At 37.9% G+C, this 20771-nt stretch overlaps 1 protein-coding gene across 2 annotated transcripts in view; it reads left to right on the forward strand.

The window, feature by feature from the left end:
* The window catches only part of CDKAL1 (CDKAL1 threonylcarbamoyladenosine tRNA methylthiotransferase), a 695935-nt gene that overhangs the window by 577668 nt on the left and 97496 nt on the right, over positions 1 to 20771 (forward strand). The window lies entirely within an intron of this gene.

The raw sequence follows: 20771 nt of genomic DNA on the forward strand, positions 1-20771 counted from the left end.
GTGGCTCACGCCTGTAATCCCAGCACTTTGGGAGGCCGAGGCAGGCAGATCACGAGGTCCAGAGAGCGAGACCATCCTGGCTAACACAGTGAAACCCCGTCTCTACTAAAAACACAAAAAATTAGCCGGGCGTGGTGGCGGGTGCCTGTAGTCCCCGCTACTCGGGAGGCTGAGGCAGGAGAATGGCGTGAACCTGGGAGGTGGAGCTTGCAGTGAGCTGAGATCCCGCCACTGCACGCTGGCCTGGGCGGCAGAGCAAGACTCTGTCTCAAAAAAAAAAAAAAAAAAAAAGCATCGAAAGAGTGGTTGAATAAGTGTTGATAGTTCGGTAAGGAACAAAAAAAAATGTGTTTGAGATAAAAGATGAGGAAAGTAGAATCATTATCACCCCAAATTATTTACTTAATTAGATGCTATAAAATATTAGTCTTTGAGATTTTTATTATATTTTTATCTTAAAGAAAGAGTCCTCTAAGCTGGATATGGTGGCTCATCCCTGTAATCCCAGTACTTTGGGAGACTGTGATGGGAGAATCATTTGAGCCTAGGAGTTTGAGACCAGCCTGGACAACATAAGGAGACCCCTGTCTCTACAAAAGATTTAAAAATTAGCCAGGTGTGGTGGCATGTGCCTGTGTTTCCAGCTACTCAGGAGGCTGAAGCAAGAGGATCAGATGGCTTAAGCCCAGGAGTTTGAGGCTGCAGTGAGTTGTGATCGCACCACTGCACTCTAGCCTCAATGACAGAGCAAGACATTGTCTCAAAAAAAGAAAAAAGAAAAGAAAAGATAAAAGACGGCACTAGGCATAACTTGAGTGGGATAATTTTAAGTAGTGTATCAGGACAATGAATTTTTAATTGTAGTATTAAATATACAAAAAATATTGATATATATCTCAATAATCACACTTCCTATGACTACCTTAAGAACTGTTGTTAATTCGTATCTGCTAGTGTACAGGGAATTCATATCTACTAGTGTACAGTAAAATATTATATAATAAAAATGTAAAATATTTTCTACAGCTTTGGGCAGAGGCATACAGCAAAAATCTATATCAAAAGCCTTGGGTTATATCACCATTCCTTCTTCCCTCAAAGACTAGGCGTCTCTGTGACATCAAGTTTCTTAAATATGGAAAAGGGACAGTTTCATTTCAGATGTCACTTACTGATTTACATTTCTCTTTTAATCAGATTTGTCTAGTGATTTAAGATTACAAAAGTCACTTCACCCAGCTCTTTATGTTTGAAGAATAATGGCCATTTGACTCAATCCTGAGAGCCATGGTATTGTCAAGCCTTCATTATCTCCTGTGCTTTGAATAACATAATGTAGCAACAGAGTGCTTTGAGTTGTTTTTCTAGAGAGAGAGAGATGTGGGTTTGGATTCTTGCCTGCTGGCCCTGTTGAGCTTTGAGCTATCTGCTGTCTGGAAATAGCAAATTCAGTTTTTAATGGATCCGGCACTCTATGATAGCCAGGTTTTCATGGCACGTGCAGATAAAGAAACAAGTTATTGATTTGGCATGTTTATGCCATGCTGAAAACAGTTCTCTGCAGCAGATTGTCCAAAGCCATTTGTGCACTTAACTCTATTTCTCATCTTTGGCAAAAATAAAAAAGTGTTTAAAAAGTAATTTTAGGGATGTTGTTAAATATCAGGAACAATTGAATAAATGTCTAGTTGATGAGATTCCCTATTGTTTTATTGATACATGTCCTTATACGAAAACCATGCTCAGGGTATGCCCTTGAAACACAGGGAAGTCAGTACCTCAATAAGTGTTAAATCCATTTCCTCATCCTCATTCTAAAGCCAAAGGAATGACCCAGCCTTGAAATAAGGACATACTGAAGAGCTCTTTCGGTGCAAAATCTGTGCTTTTGTTTATTAAAGTATCTTCCCTCTCAAAGTGACCATAGAGTTGTTACCAAAGATGCAGACATAGCTGAGCTGTTTCCTGCTTCAGCAGAGGGTAACCCTAGCCATTCCTTGCATCCTCATCAATACCAACCTAATCGAAAGGCATTTTTCTCATTTTTAACCCTCGTCAGCTTGTGATTTGAGTAGCAGATTATGTTTAACAATTATACCTATACATTTTGGCCTAATTTTAGTATCATACTTGTATATTTTTTCCTTTGCCTTTTTAAGATGGCATTATTCTAAAAATTCAGCATGATTTTTTACATATCAGTTTAACTTATTTTCTTACTGTAACTGCAGAGATGGGTAGAATGGAGGTATTTACAAATGGCAGAAATTCAGTGCGCTTAAGATGATATATCCAGAGACCCATAGATGCCAGAATTTTTCTCAGCCAGTTACCCTGAGGATTGACAAAGAGATTGAAATCTGAGTAGACTTTTATTATGATGATTAATATGTAATAAAGCAACCATTTAAAGCATACCATGTAACCAGCACTATTCTCAAAGCTTTACATATGCACATAACTCATTTATCTTTATACCAACATTCTAAGGTGAGTATGCTAGTAAATTACAGAGCAGTATACGTGGAGATGGGAAAATGGCAGCAGGGCGGGAGAGAAGAGATAGGATGCCATCCTGTTCAGTTGATGGCATTTGTGACTGCCTTTTATGGACAGGTGGGGTCACGGTGCAGAGATTGGAAAGTTTCCTAGGTCATCATTTAAGAATACCCTACTTAGCAGCATATTCTCTCTCCTGCACCTCCCCATCCAGGAACTCCCAGGAATATCAGTAATGGGGAAAAGGCAAAGTTCATGATGAAATCCTTTGCTAACATTCAGTATAAAAGTATTAATAAATTAATCAACAGGTCTACATAGATATGGCAGTTACTGTATTTTCAAATTATTTGCCATGCCTAAAAGTATTTGTGTTTCAACTATCATTGGTTATATACTTCCTCTATGAAATTCACTAGTATAAGGAAGAAACTAGCAAAGGGACAAAGAGGAATGTCACTGTGCCAAGAGCCAGAGTACTTCCCCTCCATCCCGGGGCTGGTCACCTCCTGTTCTGTAACCAGTTGCCTTGGGTGTGTCCTTGGCTATCAGTCTTTGCACCCAGTTAAGATGTGTCCCCATTCTCTTTCTCTCTTGACGATGTCAGAGTCTTGATACATACCCTGCCCCAACAACTCTTTCTGTTTTTTTTTCCTGTATCTCCCCACCAGTGTGTGCTTACCAACCTTTCTTATCCCCATCCAGAGGACAAACTTGGCTAGCACACCATCTACTTGGTATATAAGTCCTGTTACATGCCAGAGTTAGCAAATAAAAATAAGGGACACCCACTTAAATTCAAATTTCAGATAAATTTTTTTTTTTTTTTAGAATGTGCCATGCAATATGTGGGACATATTTATACTAAAAATCCATTCATTGCAGAGCACAGTTGGTTCTCGCCTGTAATCCCAGCATTTTGAGAGGTCAGGGTGGGCGGATCTGTTGAACCCAGGAGTTTGAGACCACCTTGGGCAACATGGCAAAATCCCATCTCTACCAAAAAAAAACTACAAAAATCAGCTGGGTGTGGTGGTGGGCGCCTGTAGCTACTTGGGAGCCTAAGGTGGGAGGATTGCTTAACCCCAGGAGCTGGTGGTTGTAGTGAGCTGTGATTACACCACTGCACACCAGCCTGGGCAACAGAGAGAGACCCCTGTCTCAAAAAAATTTATTCATTATTTATCTGAAATTTGTATTTAGCTGTGTGCCCTGTTTTTAACTGGAAACCCTAGTTGCGTGAGCATTATACATTCCACTTGGGCAAATTGAGGCTCGAAAGACAAACAACAGCACCCACAATGGAATGAAATACAAAATGATTGTAAAACTTCCCCTTCGTTTACTACAAAGGACCTGAGGAAGTTTCTTCCTATTCCTAATCCTATCCTTGTATATAATGCACCTGGTCTCCCCATCAAAGGCTAACACGTGTGTCAGCTACAGTTTTTCAAACTTTTATGCGTTCATTTAAGAAGAAAAAGTTTTAATTTGCCTTTGGTTCTCTCAAATATGCTGACAAAGTTTTAACCTGGGGAACTTGTTTGGAAAATTGTTCAGAAGGCACAAAGAAAATTAAATTTAAAAGTGTCCATATTATATTTTCCAGGAAGAAGAATTTTCCAATCTCTCCCTACCCCCCAGAAGGTACACTTTGTTTCTCCGTGATACATTTTATCATCAAATATAATTAATGACTTCTTTGTAGCTGAAGTTGTTTATATTGAGACATACAGAGAAACATTAATGCTGCTGATGCTTTAAACAAGGAATATAGGCATCCACTAGAGAAGTGAGGAGGCTGTTACTGCTTTTTCCTCCTTTTTCTGCGCTGCTCACATTTGAAGACTGTCAAGAGTCCTGTGATTGGTAGTTTGGGCTGATGCTGTTTGCAGACTGGGCTCCCCAGGTCTGCCTTTGTCTTCCTCAGCAATATTTTCAACAGCAGCTAAAAGGCCACTCTCAGATGATTACCAACCTCCAACACAGATTCAGGGTTGCACAAAACCATTTCCAGATTTCTGTTTACAAAGAATAGTGAGATGAAAGTATTTCCGTGGGCCAATAATTTATTCTCTCTGGGGTTTTCGTGTAAGATTTAGAAGACATGATTACAGTTAGCATTTATTGCACTTTTAAACGTATACGTTAACACTCTTGAAATTGAGAAACTAGAGAATTTTAGCATCTGGAAAGAAAGTAAGTCAACCAGCTTCTCCTAATGATTGTTAATATTTTCCATTATTCAACACTCTGCCTTTGGGTACCTTTGAGAATTCCAGAGGCATTTTAAATGCACATATCTCAAATAAAAATAAAGGAATTTTAAAGACTCAACTTTGTTTGAATTTAGCTATCGTTATGTGGTAGACACATGGGTAAGAAAGGAGACTATTCCACTTTTAATTACGTTGAAGTATAACAATAATCCAGCTACAATGCTTAAAACAGACATCTCGAATTCAGTTTAGGCTTTGCGGGTGGCCCTGGAGGGTGTCTTTTTAAAGCTGCTTATTTATATCTTTATTATTTACTTTTTAATTCTTACGGACACTTTCATTTCTAACTTAAAAGTTTCACTGGATATAGCTGATGTTTTTAGGATTTGCCTCGCTCCCTCTCCCCTTCGTCCCGACCGTCTTCCCCTCCTCTGCTCCTTTCCTCCCCTGCCTTCCTCTTTCTTCCTGTTGAGAACTTCATTTCCCTGGTTTACTTTCTGTTAGAACGTATGAATCAATGAAATTTGCTAATACTTGCCTTAGAGGGTTGTCATAAGGATTCAATGGAAAGCATCTAGAATAGCATCTAGCGCACAGTAAGTGCTCAATAAATGACTATGATTCTTATAGTAAAATTATACTTTCTAGGATGTCAGCTCTGCCACTAGTACTCACCACATGGTATATGTTCAATAAATAACTGGTTATTTTAATGTGAAGTTACAATTATTAGAATTTAAGTATGGATTTTGTCTATTTTGTTCAGTGTTTCCTCAGCACCCAAAGCAGTTCTTGACATGTGCGAGGTGCTCTGTAAATATCTGTTGATTGGAGGAATTAATAGGTTTTCGCTTCTAAAACCTCAGCAGGGTGTGTGTAGAAATCTTAATTCTTCCTAACAGTTGCAGTGGTCATGGGTTTTGTTGCTTTCAGTTTCTCCTTCCATGTTTGTTGATGATCTTCTTATACCATTCTTTATACTTATATTTTCTTAGTATCCCACCTACTTTTGCATTTCCCCACACAATTTCTTAGGGGTTCTTGCTTTTTTTCCTCTGTTGTGAGCTTGGGCTCTTCAACATGGTGCATTTGGGTACCTGTTTCTCTTCTATTGGAGACAGTAATGTGAAAACTCAGTACTAGGTTCAATCTAAGGTTCATCCATTCTCCCTCATAAGAGTCTTACACTATAGAGCTGGGAAGGCCCTTAGAGCTCATGGAGTCCCACCGCCCTCCTCCATCCCTCCTCTGTTGTTCAGGGAAGAGAGGCTTTTTTGTCCTGTTGATTTAATACTCATCCTTCAAGACCCAGTTTAATTTCACCTTCTTTGCCTCTTTTCTGATACACACAGAGGATTGCTCTCACCTCTTGCTACCACTCTGACTTGTATATACCTTTATTATTTGACATTGTGTGCTCATAGAATTCACTTCCATTTAACAAACATTTGAGGTTTTTCCTAGGAGGCAGGCAGAATAACTAGAGTAAGATGCTTACAATCCATTGGGGCAGGGGCCCCGTCTCCCCGAAGACCTTGAATTATGGACTAGAATCGAATGTGTTATATATATGAAGTGTATTTTACCATTCTTTGAATTTGGATACTGTAACTATACAAGGCACTTACCCATCATCCCACAGCAAATACAGGGCTAAAACCCAGTCTTTTAATTCCCAGTTTTGTGCTCTGTCTTTGCAAAAATTAATACAGTTGGAATGTCCCAGGAGTAATAACCACAGCTGTGGGAGAATGTCCTAAGTAAGTTTATGCTTGGTTTTAATTATAAATTAAGTAATACATGCACTTAATACCCTATTCAAGGAAATTCTCCCTTTGTAACCTTATCCTAGAGACCCCTGTTTTCTTCTCCAGAGGCAACCACTGTTGCTGGTTTTGTATATATGCTTCTGGAGTTATTTTATGCATACACAAATACATACCTTCATGTAAATGTCAGTATGTGTTTTTATATAGATATGTGCTTTTTAAAAATTTTAATATCATCATACTAGAAAGTCTTCTGTTTCTTTTTTCACTTTACAGTATATCTTGGAGATAATTTCAAACAGTACATAAAGAGCTGCCTCATTCTTTTTTTAAAAAAAAGCTGTATATATTATATACCAGTTATTCACCATATTTATTTAACTAGACTCTTACTGGTGGATCTTTGAGTGGCATCTGATGTTTTTGATCTTACAAACAGTGCTATGCAGTGTATAATCTCACAAACATGTCATCTTATCAATGTATAACTATTATCTGTAGGATAAATTCCTAGAAGTGAATATCTAGATATTAGATGTGTACATATTAAATCATGATAGATATTGGCTGAGACCCACTCAGCAAGATGTTCCAGTGTATATGCCCATGAACAATGTAAGACAGCGCTTGTTTCCCCACACCCCTGCTATACACCATGTCAACTAACTTTTAAAATCTTTCCCTATTAGGGAAACAAAGATAACTTCTTATAGTTTTAATTTCTATTTCTCTTATGAATCGTGTCACTCAGTTATTAGAAATAGCCACAAAAACAGAGTGATTTGGTCTTTGATTTTAAACTTTTAAAATCCACATTTTAGAATTTCTGACTCTTCCACGTGCAAGCTAGATGATGTCAGCAAGATACTTAAGTTTTCTTTGCCTTGGTTTTCTCCTCTGTAAAATGAGAATACTGCATTCCATAGACTCTAAGCCATTATTAAGTCTTATTAATTGTAAGACTCACCATTAATTTACATAACTCTAAGGAAAAAATGCCCATTACAATGGTGTCTTAAATTGAGAAATGCTAAAATATGAAATAATGTGCATCTTAGAATCAATGAAATTTGCTAATACTTGCCTTAGAAGTTTGTCATAGGGATTAAATGGGAAGCATCTAGAATAGCATCTAGCACACAGTAAGTGCTCAATAAATGACTTCTTGCAGTAAAGTTATAGTTTCTAGAATGTCAGCTCTACCACTAGTACTCACCACATGGTATATGTTCAATAAATATCTGGTTATTTTAATGTGAAATTATAGTTATTAGAATGTAAGTAGGGATTTTGTCTATTTTGTTCAATGTTGTTTTTTTCCCCAACACCAAAGCAGTTCTTGACATGTGGGAGGTGCTCTGTAAATATCTGTTGATTGAAGGAATTAATATGTTTCCTCTTCTAAAACTTCAGCAGAGTGTGTATAGAGATCTTAATTCTTCCTAACAGCTGCAGTGGTCGTGGGTTTTGGGGTTACGTGGTCTTTACCTCTGCCCTCCTGTCCCCCATACACACAAAACCTCTAGACCTTTCACAAACCACCTGATTTCATTTTAAAAATAACTAAGCCCTATGGAGCTCAGTTTAAACATTTAAAAACCTTTGTTAATAAAACCAAAAACTTTGAATTGAAAGAGTTCTTCAGAATATTGTTGATATTTTATCTAAACAAGAGTCAAAATGTTTTTACATAATCTGTACAGGATCCTAATAAGAATTTGGCAAGATTTGTGTAAGTCCTACATTTTAGAATTTGCATTTTTAAATATATTACACTGTCTGTACAAATCACGTGGTCTTGGACTATTGTTATTCAGTATATATTTCCACTACAGAAAGTGTAAAGAAATAAAGCCTTCTTTTTGAAGTACCACATTTTGTTTTGTTTTTTAATGGAACATGAGCTCATAGGAGTTTTTTCCTTTTTCTCAGCTATAAGAGTATGGGCTTTAAGAAAGTCTTTATTACTTCATAGAGTCTATATCCTTTATGCTTTTCTCTTCGAATTTCATACTTTTCTCACATTAGACTACTTGGCTTTATAGACTTTGCTTTGGTTAGTTTGGTTATAGATATCTGAATATTTCCATATTGCATAGGCCTCTCTGTTTTCAACCTTTGAGAATGTAGGACGTAATACTGATTTGTTACTGTATTTTATTTTTTTATTTATTTATTTAGAGACAAGATCGCACACTGTTGTCCAGGCTAGAGTACAGTGCCACAGTGATATAGCTCACTGCCACAATGATATAGCTCACTGCAGCCTCGAACTCCTGGGTTCAAGCAGTCCCCCCACATCAGCCTTCTGAGTAGCTAGGATACAGGCACACACTACCATCCCCAGTTAGTTTTTTTTTTTTTTTTGGTAGGGGGAGGGTCTCACTATGTTGCCCAGGCTGGTCTCAAACTACTGGCTTTTAGCGATCCTCCCACCTTGGCCCTTCAAAATAAAAAGGATTACAGGCATGAGCCACCTCTCCCAGCTGGATCTAATTGCTTTAAAAAGAGGAGATAGGAAATACATTATGTGTTTTTATGTACATTTGTATATGTGTATATATATGTGTATGTATAGATGTGCATGCTGTGTAAAATATGAACTCTGGCTGATATCAAGACTAGCTGAGATGACTTAATTCTCCACGGATAGCCCAGGTTTTCTGGCTAATATTATTTTCCCCACCTTATAAGTGTCTTTAAAACTCTGAATGGTGGCTGGGCACGGCATTGGGATACCTGTAATCCCAACACTTTGAGAGGCTGAGGCAGGTGGGTCACTTGAGGCCAGGAGTTGGAGACCAGCCTGGCCAACATGGTGAAACCCCATCTCTACAAAAAATAGAAGAATTAGCCAGGTGTGGTGGTGTGCGCCTGTAGTCCCAGCTACTCAGGAGGTTGAGGTGGAAGGATCACTTGAGCCTGGGGGAGCGGAGGTTACAGTAAGCCAAGAACGCAGCACTGCACTCCAGCCTGGGCAACAGAGTGAAACTCCATCTCAAAACAAAACAAAACAAAAAAAAACAGAAAACTCTGAAGGTCTTTGAGTGTACTACAAATTAAGTGTGGATATTGGTGCCTTAAGTTTAGTTGATAGGGCTCGAGTCAGAGTCTTGTTAAAAACTCCACCTGTCTTTTACAGTACAACCTGGTCCTGCTCCGGGGCCCTGTGTCCAGGAACTGAAGCATTCTTGTTCTTGCATGAGCATCTCCACATGGGTGAAGTTCACTCCCGCATGTTGTAAAAGTCCACTTTTATCACAGACCTATTTTTGATGTGTTTATATGACTTTACAGTCACGAACCTTTCACTTACTTGAAGAAGATAAGGTCTAAACCTGAAAGTTTGCTCTGAAAATTTGAGGCAAACCTATTATCGCCTTCTGAAATACTATCACAGTCTGCACTAGGGCTTAGAAGAACAGATTGAAATTGCTACCCAGCTATCACCAAATCAGTGCCCCCGAAGGTCAGCAGCTGCGAACACTTCCGTCTTAGGAATACCTTTCTAGGACTGATTAGTGATTCAGCTTTCTCTTTTTGTACTTGTTGCTTTAAACATTCACTAGTTCTCACTTCAGTTGTAACATGCACATGTTCTCATTTTAAACAAAGCCAAATGGTTTTCAAATCCATGGATGAAAAATCATTTTCAAATCGAGTATTCATGATAAATTTTGAATATGTAATAGATATGTACTTAAAACTTCACTCAAGGATTGCAAAATACTTTATCTAAACATAGGTGTGTGTGTGTATTTTGTAATTTTCAGGACATAGGTTGATAATGGAATAGTGCTTGTTAGCATATATCTCTATCAGGGTTTCTTCTGGCCTCTCTGGCTTCCTCCTTCACATTTCTCTTCATTTGTGTCTCTCTGATGTTGCTGCTGCCCATTTACAATAGAGTCCTGTTCCTTAGTAGGCCATGGCTGCTCAGATGCATCCCAGACATACATGCAACAGACTCGGGGGCATTTCCTTTTGAATGGTACCCCATCCCCACTATATCCGGGACTGAATTCATCACTGTATTTATTACCTTGATGAATATTACATCTCTCCAGCTACTGAACCAAAACCAGAATGTCATCCTAGACTCCTCCCACTTGCTTTACCCACTACTTTTGATTGCTCTCATGTTCCCAGATCTATACCTGTAACTTGTCTAGGTTTGACCTCGTTCTCTTTGTGGCAATGGCAATGGCCACAAAGAGAACGAGGTCAAATCTAGATAAATTATAGGTTCACTTGGTGGCAGTTTTCTCCTGAATTTCCTCATCTCTCCCCAACTGATTTTCCTATTTCCATTCTCACTGACTTCTCCCAAAACCCAATCCATTCTCTCACTGCTTTGATGGGGATACTTAAAAAATGCCATCCAGACTGTTGATCCCCTGTGTAAAATTCTTATGTAGCCCTCAGTCACTTACAGGATACAGCCCCGGCATGATCCATAAGGCCCTTCCTGGCTAGTAGCTCCTTACCTTTTACCTCATATTCCATGCTTTCCCCAGTATGCTACACTCTCTGTGGTCTCAGTGTCTACTCATAAGTTGTTTTTTGTTTCTAGAAGCCACCGTCACTTCATTCATCTGTTTCATCTTTCCCAATACGATATAGTTTGGCTGTGTCCCCATCCAAAATCTCATCTTGAATTATAATCCACATAACCCCCACGTGTCAAGGGAGAAGCCAGGTGGAGGTGATTGAATCATGGGGGCAATTTCCCCCGTGCTATTCTCATGATAGTGAGTGAGTTCTCATGAGATCTGATGGTTTTATAAGTGTTTGGTAGTTCCGCCTGCATTCATTCTCCTTCCTAGTGTCATGTGAAGAAGGTGCCTTGCTTCCCCTTTGTCTTCTGCCATGATCATAACTTCCCTGAGGCCTCCCCAGCCATGAGGAACTGTGAGTCAATTAAACTTCTTTCCTTAGTGGGGCACAGTGGCTCACGTCTATAATCCCAGCACTTTGGGAGGCCAAGGCAGGTGGATCACCTGAGGTCGGGAGTTCGAGACCAGCCTGACCAACATGGAGAAACCCCATCTCTACTAAAAATACAAAATTAGCCGGGCATGGTGGTGCTTGCCTGTAATTCCAGCTACTCGGGAGGCTGAGGCAGGAGAATCGCTTGAACCCGGCAGGGGCGGCGGAGGTTGCGGTGAGCCAAGATTGCGCCATTGCACTCCAGCCTGGGCAACAAGAGTGAAACTCCATCTCAAAAAAACAAACAAACAAACAAAAAACCTCTTTATAAATTACCCAGTCTCGGGCAGTTCTTTATAGCAGTGTGAGAACGGACTAATACACCATCAGAAATCAGAGCTGCTGCTTCTAGGAGCTTCTAGGAGCTCTCCTGTCTTCCTCTACTCTCAGCTCCTCTGGGGAGTTAAGTGTCCCTTTCATGCACTCCCACAATCTCTGTGCTTCCCCGACCTCATTGTGTGTCTCCCCTAGATAACTGAAGTTTTTGAGGGCAGGGCTTGTGTTAACTAAAGTCTATATGTAGCTCTGGAGGACTAGTACAGTGGCTGACACATAACAGGTGTTCAATGAAAGTTCATTTAAAGAAAGAGGGTGATGTTTTCCAAGGTCAGAGTTTCTCTTACACAGGTGCTCTAGTATATGTTTCTTTCACACATCTTTTGTATTCTATGTACCCACAGGAAATTAAAATCATGTGTGGACAGCAGTGTTTCCACAGTATTTCCATATTTCATATTTAAAATCGATCTTTCTATTCCCAATTATGTTACATTTAAGTGAAATTAAGGGGAATGACTTAATAGCAGTCTGTTCTTTCCTCTGTAGTTATATAAAGAGAGTAAAGCTCCTTATAATGGAGCGATGCCCCCTCCATTCCAGAGATTCTCAAACTTTATGGCACATTAGAATCAGCTGGGGTGCTTTAAGATATACTGTGCTTGGGTCCTACACATATACACAATGTGTGTGTTGTGTTGCTTCCAAATGTTCTAGAGAATAAGTTATGCTCATTGGCTTTATTATCGTTACCGATTCCCATCTCAGCTGAGCACTCAACCTTGATCCTTTTATGCATCTGCAGTCAGCTCATTTTCCCGCTTCTGGCTCTTCTGTAAACTTCACCACTTGCCTGAGTCCTCTTCCCTTTTCCTTTGCTTGTACTGCAGCTCCCACCCCTCATGAATCAGTTTCTATTTGTATTGCTCAAATTGCAGACATGAGCTTGCCATTTTGAATTTCTAGTTTTACCTATGTTATGCTTAATCTGATAACCTGACATTTCCCTAAGGATATTAAGTAGCTTATTAGATGTTTTATTTAGGACTATGTTATGAATAACCCAACTCATGCTGGTTTAAACAAAGAGATCATTTATATTTATAATTTATTGGCTTCCTTAATTGAACTGTCAAGGTAGTTTTTGCATTAGGCAAAGTTTGATTCAGGACTCAAGTGGTATCACCAGCAGCCTTTTCTTGGCAGTCTTTGATATATTGACTATTTTCAGGCTTACCTCCTTAGAGGTAGCAAAGTGGCTGCCCCAGCTCCACACCACACTCTTCTTACTTTCAAATACGAAGAAGAGAGATGGCATCTGTCCTGGAATAGCCAACCAAAGTTTCATCAAACCTGGTCAATTTGGGTTATGTACATTTCTCAGAATTGGGCCAGGGTGTTAATGTATTGATTGACTTAAGCCAATCAAGATTTTTACCCCAGGAACTGAGGGTGCAACTAACCCAAGCATTGACTGGGATGTGAAGGATGAAGCAGTGGCGAATGCCCCTAGGAGAGAAGAATGAATACAGGAAGGGCAAATAGCAAATATTCACAATAATGTAAATTATCATAATATTATCTGTCAAAAAGTGTTCCATCAACATTTGAGTAATATATATTTAATTCAAAATGTCATACATGTCGATATAGAAGAATTGTTCCATTGAACCATGTTGGACCATGTTGAATTTCTAGTTAAGTGAATGCCAGAAAAAGGTGTAATATGTTTTATTTTTATAAACAATGTAAAAAGGCCAGGCACAGTGGCTCACACCTGTAATCCCAATACTTTGGGAGGCCGAGGTCAGCAGATCATTTGAGGTCAAGAGTTCAAGACCAGCCTGGCCAACATGTTGAAACCCGTCTCTACTAAAAATACAAAAATTGGCTGGGTGTCCTAGTGGGTGCCTGTAATCCCAGCTACTTGAGAGGCTGAGACAGGAGAATCACTTGAACCTGGAAGGCGGAGGTTGCAGTGAGCCTAGATTGCGCCACTGTACTCCAGCCTGGGCGACAGAGTGAGACTCTATCTCAGGAATAAAAGGAAGGGAGGGAGGGAGGGAGGAAAGAGGAAAGAACTTGTGTCACTGAATTTATGAGTTTAAGCGTTTTTGCAAATATTAAAACTGGCTTTACTAAATATTAGAATGGTACAGTAGAGTCTGAAGACTGACTTCAAATTATTGCTTTGCCATTTAACTACCTGGATGACCCTGAATAAGTTATTTATTTTCTTTGATCACTGGTTTTGTTTTCTGCTAGATGCAGATGTAAGTAATACATCTCAAAGTTTGTGAGTATCCAGTGAGATAATATGTGTTAAAGCATAAACACATGGTCCCTGACTTACAATGGTCCGACTTACAAGTTTTCTTTTGACTTTACAGTTGTGGGAAAGCAATACATGTTCAGTGGAAACTGTACTTGGAGTTTTAATATGACCATTCTGTTTTTACTCTCAGTACACAATTCAATAAATTACATGAGATATTTAACACTTTACTATAGTATAGGCTTTGTGTTAGATGGTTTTGCCCAACTGGGCTAACAAAAGTGTTCTGAGCATGTTTAAGGTAGGCTAGGCTAGGCTACGATGTTCAGTAGGTTAGGTATATTAAATGCATTTTCAACTTAAAATATTTTCAATTTATGAATGGGTTTGTCAGGATGTAACCACATCATATGTTGAGAATCATCTGTAATGAAAAGTCAGAGTTAATTGTTACATTCAATTTTACTGCCTCATTGGGTTGACTTTACCTGGCCAAAGAAAATATCATCATAATTAAAATGTAATTCTATTTTGCTAACACATTGCCTTTATTACTTAAAACCTCTTTTGTTTTCATGTTTTATTTTGGCTGAAGAAGCCTCAGAATGGCCTATATTAGAAATACATAACAAGATATTTTAGGATAAAATAAGAAGAGATGTGCTGTTCACTCACAAAATCTGAGTCACTGCCACAATTAAGAATAAAAGCTTGGGTTTCTGGGAAGCAAAGGCAAAAAGACAAACACAGCTAAATGCACAGCTCTCATTTTGTAATAGCAGAAAGTATATCATTCAAGAGGAATGACAACCTTGCTTAGGGCAAATCTCTAAATAGAATATATTCCATCAATCTTTCTGTTAAGGGGTGTTGAACAGCATAATGGACCATTGTACCATAAAACTTACAAGACCCAGTAAGATTTGAAACTATTTTGGACAGTTTTCAATGGAGGTGCAGTCTGTCCTGGGTTTGAATCTGCCATTCACTCACTGTGCAACACTGGTAATTTATTTAGCTTCTCTGAGGCTCAGCTTTTTTGTCTCTAAAATGGGAATAAAAACAATAGTACCTCCCCAATGGGGTTATTATAAGGATTAAACAAGAGAATGTATGTTGAAGAGATTGGCACAGTGCTCTGAATGTAGTAAGTAATTAATAAATGTTAGTTGTTAAATAATAATTATAAATTCTATCCATAAGTATTTATTACTGTAACTAGATATCTGGAAAAAAAATATTAGCAGTGAGATAATTTTATTGTGATTAAAGAAAGCATGTGATTGAATACTGAAAAATATGACCAGGGTCCTTCAACTAGATAAAAAAAAAACCTAACCAGCTGGAAATCTAAAGGAGAAAAATGAAAATATTGTTCTGGTTCTCTCTGAGCCAATTAAAATTTTCTGTTGTTTTTAAAACAAGTCCATTTTGGACTAGAACTGAAAGTCTCCAACCTACTGTGAGTAGAAAAAAAGCCTATGGTAAGAAGGCTCAAAAAGCTAACTGACATATGTGAACCCAGGGTAGACCTCATAATTTACAATTTCCCAATAGTTCCTGCACCTTAGAATTTTGCTTCGATGTGTGTAGACTCAGCAGCATGTTGTAGGCAAGTTGATGTGTTCCAGCCGTCCACTTATATAAACACTATTGTCTTATAGGAGACTATACATTCTGACTGCAGTTTACCAAAAAAAAAAAAAAAGGAAAAAAATGGAGTAATTGTACTAACTCTAGATATAATACAAAATAAAAATACCTAGAGTATTTCACACATACTAATGCATTGATGGTAGATAGCTTTTGAAGTTTGTCCCTTAAATAATCAAAGTAATAGAATATTTGGAATTATTAAATGTTAGCACTGAAAGGAGTCAGGAATTTATAAGGATCAGCTTAATACAGTCCCTTTTTTTCCTACTTTTTTTTAAATTTAGGTATGGAAACGAAGGCCCACATGCAATTGGCTAGTTAATAATAAAATGAAACCTTGAAATTATATTTGCTGACTCCTAGTCTGATATGTCTTTCACCTCACCACAGGGTGTTTGTTTTTTGTTGTTGTTGGTTTTGGGGGGTTTTTTGTCATTATTTATTTTTGTTTCTAGCTATTGTTGATTTTTAATACTTGCATTTCACAGGACAAGAACACCCTTTTTTTCCAAGTATTCTGTGATTCAAAACTCTAGTACACTCTGCCTTGTAGCAAATTGGACCTAACTTTTTTTTTTTTTTTTTTTTTTGAGATGTAGTTTCGCTCTTGTTACCCAGGCTGGAGTGCAATGGTGCTATCTCAGCTCACTGCAACCTCTGCCTCCTGGATTCGAGCGATTCTCCTGCCTCAGCCTCCCGAGTAGCTGGGATTATAGGCACCCGCCACCACACCCAGCTCATTTTTGTGTTTTTAGTAGAGACGGGGTTTCACCATGTTGGCCAGGCTGGTCTCAAACTCCTGACCTCAGGTGATCCACTTGCCTTGGCCTCCCAAAGTGCTGGGATTACAGGCATGAGCCACCAAGCCTGGCCTGGACCTAACATTTTTATAAACCCCTGATTTGCTCAATTAAATGTGAATTTCCAGGTTAGTTGACTTTGATTGGAGACCCCCATACAGATGGCAGGGGAAGTTATAGTGGTACAGTATCACACAACTACTCATCTAGAGTTCTGTAGACCTACTTGAGTTTGTATAAAAGACAGCTTCTTTGGCTTGACCTTTTTACTTGTCTACTGGTGGAAAGCCACAGTAGACAAGGTCTCAGGGAACTGCCACCATCCTGGTCCCAAGGCAGACCTCTCCACAGCCATCGCCCAAAGAATACAGTGGCTAGGGTTGGGGCAGCAAGGTAGTGAGAAGAAGGTATGGCAGAAATTGCCAATGCCAGGACTAAAAGGACCTGCCAGCTAGTGGTGAATTTGGAATTCCTCTTTCATCAGCAATACTGTAAGTCCTCTTATCCCCCAGTTTTCCTTCTGCACCAGCTCCCAGGATGGGATTAAAAGGAGAGTGTTCCCAAAAGCTACTTCCAGGGCAGGGCTTATGATATACCAAAGTTCAAAAAACAGTTACAAAACAGTAGATTCAGTGTAAATGGCAATATTACGTATATGTCTGTGCTTCCAAATTGTCTACCTTTTATATAGTATGATTTGCATAATAAGGCATAAAAGGAGTATGCGCTACTTTTTTTCAAAAAGGCTGTGACTGGGCCAGAGAAAATTTGGATGACTGCATTGTTCAAAATCTGGTTGGCTCTGATAGATTTAGTTGTAGATATAAATATATTTTTTAATCATGTCTTCTGGTTTAAATATAGACACTGAATTTCAGAAATCCCAGTTTATGATAAGTACTGCCTTTCAGGGTGTTTGTCTCCATTACATCTAGTTCTAAAAAGATATGTAGTTCTGTATCAGTTTAATTTCAGTTTTCTTGTTAGGCCATTTTGGCGATCATTCCCTACATATTGTGATGACAACTACTTTTATATCATGTGTCTTCATTACTTTGGTGTGGTCGGTATTGTTATGTCTATAACAGAAAAGTCACCATAGACAAGTCAAAAGCAATTTGATGCAAACTACCCATTATCCAAGTTTTGGTAGCAGTGAAACAGATACGTTTCATGAGAGAGGATTACTGAGAAGACAGCTGTCATTTAACATTCCTAACACTAGAAAAAAACCATAAAGCTAGATGGCTACTCTAAAATGTTATTGATCAGTTCAGAGCATTCAGTTAATTATGTTAAGTTTTCATTGATTTGAAGTAGTTTCAGGGGAGAGCTCTGCATTAGTGAAATGTTTTTATTTTAAAAATATTTTTTTAAAGGAATATAGTTTACTTCTTTCAAATAATCCCACAAATTTAGTATTCCAAAGAGACCACTTTGTGATTCTTTAAATTAATAAATAAGAAATATTTTCTAAGGCATCAATAAGACTTTAAAATGAAAACATCATTGTTTAACCATAGGAAAAAAATTTAACCTATCTGGTAATTAAAGCAATACAAATTTAAATTCCAATCAAGTGTTATTTTCACCTATAAAATTACTAAAAATTTTTGATTTGAGAATACAGAGAGTTGGATAAGCATATAAATTTTAGAAAGAGGCTAACAGTTCATATCATTTAGCTCAGCAAATCAGCTTCTGGAAATCTATTTTGAGGAAATAATCTTAAAGACAGAAAGATCTCTTTGCACAAAAATGTTCACTGCGTTATTATCAATAATAGAAGTAAAAGCTTAAATATCCATCATTAAGGAAATTAATTATATAAGTAAATCATGGTATACACGCGCAGTAGATTAATACCCAGCTGATAAACGTGATTTACGCAGAATTTATAACAGTGTGGAAAACACTCATTATTAGGAGGAAAAAAATAGTAACAATTTTATATAAGTTAGGAAGTCAGCCCTATTTTGGAACTACATATTAATGAAGATAGGAGATGCTGAAATTTTAAAAATCTCTTAAGCTCAGCCATTATACATAAGGTCTTATTTATGTTAATATGTAGTCATTCCTTTTTTTTTATTATTGCTTGTACAAAAGTAAAAGCTGTTCTCTTTCCAAATTATCTCACATGCCAAGTTATGAGGGTCATAATAACATTTTTATCTTAAAGCAGAAATATCTTTAGATAACACATTTAAGTTTTCCAAATAATTTCACTTCATTATCCTTTTTTTATTTGTGTTTTTGAATGTATTATTTATGTATCTCATGATTTTGCTGCATTACTCTTCTGGAAGAAATTGTATTTCCTGGTAATTTCTCCTTGCTTGCACATCTGTCTACCCCCCAAAACTCCACACAACTAGAATTCTGAGACGGTATTTAGTGGCTGTTAGGAAGTCGAACCTATATATTTGTTTTAATTTTTTTTTTCAGAGGTTCTACAGAGCATGGGGATTGTTTAACATTTTCTAGGCACACATGATCCATTTACAAAGACAAAGCACCTTGTGTTTCTATAGTTATTTTTATGTAAAGCTATTAAAGGAACAGGAAGCATCTTTCGGCAGCCTTTCTCCCTACAACTGCCCCAAAAATAGTCATTAGTATTAAACATAACAGAGACTAAAATTGTTTCCCATAGATCCTTGGAGAAAGGCTGCAAAATAACACTAAAGCATTTGGGGTTATTTATAATAAAGCCTGTGCAAAAGAAACAAGATGCCAATTCACGTGTCAGGCAGACAGTGGCAGCTGCTTTGTTACTATGTGGCACTGTCCCATCCTAAATCAAATGGGAAATGGGTACTGTTTGACAGATACTGTCATCAGTACAAACATTATTAAAATAATTAAAAAGCTTCTTCTTCTTTTTTTTAATCTTAGGGACAGGCTGTTGGTTTGTTCGGGCTTTCCCAGCCCTGGTGCTCAGGACTCCATGCATATTCCTACACCAGATTTTTGATCCAGCCAAGCCTGAGCTACGATTTTTTTATCCCAGTGGGACAGTGTAGCTATGTTCTTGGCGTTTTCTGCCTATTACCAGTTAGGGTCTGTGAACAGAATCTCCATTTGTGAGAACCTCATTGTGGATAGCATGCAGTGGTCTTTTCATTTTGATTGATGGTTCTGGTTCTGCACCATCTGGCTTCTGATAGGCTGCATTAATCATATCCTGAACTACGAAAGTGTAGACATGTCTGCTTAATATGTACCCATACATAATGTAGCATTAGTTATTCATTCAGCTTGCAAAACAGTCATAATGTATGCAAGGTCTTTATATAGTAAAACATAAATATTAATATGCGACCCATTAATGCTGTTTTTACTTGTACTAACCTCCCACTAGTACATTTGTTTATGAAGATTGAAGAATTAAGAGAAAGAAGGCCATGTGCACATTTACATGAACACATATAGTTTTGCTGATGTCTCCTATAAATTTAGAGTGATGTATGTCTGAAATACTTATTTGCTCATATTTACTTTATATATATGTATCTTTAATTGCCTCTTGAAATACAGGTTAAATGCAAGCTGCAATACAGATTAATTTTTCTCATGTGAACTGCTTGCATCAAATGTAGGTCATCCATTTGCCGGGGTCGTGGGGGCGTATGTGGCCGTGCTCTTTTGTGCTGCCTCTGGCTGGGCCGACTCTGTCCCCTGCTGTGTGATAATGTCGAGAAAAAAAGGAGGGGCCAGCAGAGGCCAGATAGGAATTCAGAAGTCAAACAAAGTTTGCTCCCGATTTAGGACTGTCATACTTTTCAGGAGCTCAAATTCGGTTTTAGAAATTTGCTAGGACCTTTTCCATTTAAGAGAGATTTAGTGTACATTAATCATAATCCTTTCAGTACCTAGAGAAGGGAGGGGAACGGGATTTAAATTCTCCTGGGAAGTTACCTTGTACAAAATTGCTAGAGTATATTTCTTGAGATAGCAAATTAAAACCATAACTTCATAAAACACATTTTATGTTTTATTAATTATGTTTTGTCATAACAGCACTGTATTCCTATGTGGTTACATCTTCTTGTATGTGCCCCAAATTCAAAGCATGTGTTTTAATGAATTATACTATTGCAGAATAAGTGAAGATTAATGCTTGCGTGCTGCAGAATACAAAACATAATCCACGCTGTAACAGTAATCAATCATCGAATAATGCATGGGAAACAAGGCAAATGATCATAGTTTTTGTTGAAAACTAAGTAAACTACAGCTTCTGCTTGAAAAGTAATTGCAGTGAGGTTTAATTAGTCACATAAGC

Source organism: Gorilla gorilla, chromosome 5 (assembly GCF_029281585.2).
Source record: "Gorilla gorilla gorilla isolate KB3781 chromosome 5, NHGRI_mGorGor1-v2.1_pri, whole genome shotgun sequence".
In the NCBI taxonomy this organism is placed as follows: Eukaryota; Metazoa; Chordata; class Mammalia; order Primates; family Hominidae; genus Gorilla; species Gorilla gorilla.